We start from the raw sequence: 3,680 nt of genomic DNA on the forward strand, positions 1-3,680 counted from the left end.
CATTAAGAAGACAAAGATTCTCACCACCAGACCAATTGGCATCACCCTGATGGATGGTGAAGAGATTAAAGGTGTTAACAATTTCAGCTGCTCAGCTCCACAATCAACACTCTTGGCACCAGCAGTCGGGAAATAAAAAGGATGTTGTAAGTACTCAATACATGTTCTTTACCGCTCTTTACTTGGTAGAATAGAAATTACTCAGTCTAGTGCTCCTCGGATAAGACATTTCATCCTTGATTAGTTGTGTTGATCCTAGTTGATCTACACAAAAACACTTTCACAGAGAAGCCAAAGAAGTGAAGATGTAGTTTAAAACCTACCTAGGAAATGGAGGGTGGAGTGAGGTTGGCTGGGAGAGAAGGAGACATAAACTCATTGGTTGAACTGCAAATGCCCAGGAGTGTGAATGCAACTGCTCTTTCTCCATTTCCTGCATATAGTAGGACCAGTAATTCAGCTTCAATCAACTTCAAAAGGAGGCACATGCTCTGACAACCACCAGAGCCACTGAGAATGGTGACTAATATCCTCAGGATCAAGAACAGGCAGACACTGAGCATGTCCTAAGAAACATAGGTCAAAACGTGTGTGCTTCTTGAGAATACTCTGAACTAGGATAAGGGGTTAATATTTATTAACCATCTACCAGGAATGAAGCGGTAGTTTTACCCGGACTGTGAAGTGGTGGTAATACCCTCATTTATAGATACAGGCTCAGAGAAGTTAGAAAATAACCCAAAGAAAATACAGTCTTAAGCGTCAATGCCAGGATTTAAAGCAAAGCACATCAGACTTCAAAGCTCATGCAGGTTTCACTGTGCAAAGAGCCTCCCAGATAGTTCACTGTAGCATGTACGGCCAAAGACCGTAGCATAAAGCTGCAAATGTGAATGGTCCGGATTATAGTAATCTGATCATGAATCAAAGAGACCAGCCACTGCACTTAAAGGTATGCTTTCTATAATCCATCACACAAGCACAGTAGGAGTCAGAAGATATCTCTTATGGAGAAAGAATAAAAGAATAAATTCACAAATTGATGGCAAAAACTACATTAGGGAGTATTTCGCAATTGCATTTAATAAAGAAGCATTATTTTCTACTCAGTTTTACAAATACAACTAGTCTCTAGAGCCTAGAATATACTATAAAATGATATAATATCCATTTCCCTTATATACCATACAGCTCAAAATTTCAAACTCAAGCTTATTTTCATTGGAATTAACTCATAGTGGACCCACCACTGTTTTTCCAAGGTTGTGAATCATTGGGGAGATTACTCGTCTTTCACTCTCAGAGTTGCTGGTGAATTCATACTGCCAGAGAGTCATGGTCTTTGGACTAGCCATGCAATCCCATATTGTTTGAGCTGTGTTATACACATTCATAAGGGGCTGGCAGGAATGAGAAACTCAAAAAGGGAAAATGAAAAATTTAAAATGGAAAGAACGAATACATGTTGGCAGTTTATTTTAGAAGAACCAAACACTAAAATCAATCTAATTTTTTAAACAGCTCTTTATTTTGTAAAGATAATTTCTTTATAAGTGAGAAATGATTTGATGTGATTCAAGGTAAGTGTTGTCCAGGTTCTATGATAATGTTATGGAAGATGTCACTGTTAAGATATAGGGTTAGAGAGTCTCTCATGAGCAGTTCAGAGTTGAAATGGAATGTTGCTGTTGTTACATGCCATGGAGTCAACTGTGACTCATAGCAACCCTGTATGTACAGTAGAGTCCTGCCCTATCCTAATCGGTTTCACTGTCTCTGACACACCTCAGTTACTAAGTCAGTCCATCTCAACTAAGGTTTTTCTTTTCCTGTTCTGTTGCTCCAGACACTTGGAGGTAATAGGGACTTGGAACTGGTAACAAGGACTTGGGAAAAGGGAGGAAGGATGAGTAGTCAGAAAATACGGACTTGATAACAAAAATAAGGCTGGAGATAGAATAATAGAATTTTGTGCAATCAATGATTTATTCAAATACCTTTTATAAGAAAAACAAATGGTGACTAAACACATGGACCTTACTTGATGGACTACAAAAGATTCAGATTGATTACATCTGGGGAAAGAATCGTATACTGATTGTTAAATTCAGGATCCAAATACCTTTAGATCTGCAGTCCTCAACACCTGGCTTTCATGCCACGACTCAAGATGGTTGCTCCAGATTCAACACCTGCATTCCAAAAGGAAGGATAAAAAGGGCAAAACAGGGCAGACTTCTTCTCTTTAAGGATGTGGCCTGGAAGTTTTACCCACAATTCAAGGGGAACTAGAAAATGTTCTTAGTTCAAATTCTATGCTAGGTCCGAAAGGACAAACTGGTAAAAGGGACATCACTGGAGAGATTCAGTGTGCTATCATGGGATGAATCTTAATGGCACAATTTGAAAATGACTGTCAAAAGCTATTTCAACTTGGTGTTTTCCCGGGTACGCACTAGTCAAACCAACAGGACGCTGCCCTGGGCCGCCTGACTGATGCCCAGGAGAGCAATGCCTGACAAGCCAAACCCTACATGGCCAGGACACTTACATGCCATGACTCATTCTCATAGATCTGAAGGGTCATCTCAGTGCCCTGAAACAGGAAGGTGGACTCTACAAGGACAAACAATTAGGTGCTGCGATAGCCTGGCAGGGGAAGCTCACTACCCATAAAGAGGAACTCTACCCCAAAGCCCTTACATCTGTGACTGCTGAGTGCAGAGGGAGAGCTGAGCAGTGATGGCGTTTGGAGCGTCAAGTCCATCCCCAATGGCAAAGGTCCCCTCCCACTCACCACTGCTACAACTTCAAAACCACCCACCCAAACAGTAGGCACCCTCAGAGTTTAGTCAGACTTCCTCCAAATCCGTCTCCTTCCCCGAAGCATCTGTATGAGCCACAAGTGCAATGACGATGGAGAAACAGGTCAGCTGGAGGCTGTTGGCCAAGGAGAGCATATCCTGAAGGAACAAGGCTACCTGGAAGAGCTGGGGGACAGGCTGTACTTCTACATGGAGGAGTGTGACTACTGTCAGGGTTTCCAGATGCTGTGTGACCTGCAGCACAGTTTCTCTGGGGTAGGTGCTAAGATTGCAAAATAGTTATGGGATGAATACTGAGGGGGTAAGGCTAATAGCCTGGTTCCTACAGCCTCGGGTAATCCCAGAAGAATATCTACAGTGTGTTAAACCCAGCATTTGGACTGGTGTGCACTTGACTGCTCACAGCTCTCTCATCTGCCCCTCACCCTTGGGTTGGAGCCTGTGCCTGGGGCCTGAGCCACCTGTCACCTTTCCACAGCTGCACTATGATGCCACTCTGCCTTTCCACTGTAGTGACATTCTGGCTATCACCCCAGACACACTTACTGTTACTTATTGCCTGTATTCCTCACCCATTTCCATAGTTCATCTGGCTGATATGCTGAACCCATCTGGGAAATAGATGGTGACAACAGGAGCTACTGTCCCCTTCCCTTCAGGCCAATACCTGCTTGATACCCTGATCCAGCTTGAGGGAGCCACTCCATAGACCTGGCTGTCTGCATGTGGGGACCCATTTGGAGCATACTGATTTGCTCAGTCAGTGGTGCTAAAAGGTATAAAAAGAGCATTCCTCATTGCATGGTTGCAGAGTGGATTATATTTGGGGGTAGGGGGTGGGGTTTGGGGAGGTGC

The 3,680-nt window shown here is 43.2% G+C and overlaps 1 pseudogene; it reads left to right on the forward strand.

Annotated features, from left to right (window-relative positions):
• Window positions 1-919: 919 nt before the first annotated feature.
• Window positions 920-3,680, forward strand: part of LOC102849012 — a 3,381-nt pseudogene continuing 620 nt past the window's right edge.

Source organism: Elephantulus edwardii, unplaced genomic scaffold (assembly GCF_000299155.1).
Source record: "Elephantulus edwardii isolate Elephantulus edwardi_28Jun2011 unplaced genomic scaffold, EleEdw1.0 scaffold00020, whole genome shotgun sequence".
In the NCBI taxonomy this organism is placed as follows: Eukaryota; Metazoa; Chordata; class Mammalia; order Macroscelidea; family Macroscelididae; genus Elephantulus; species Elephantulus edwardii.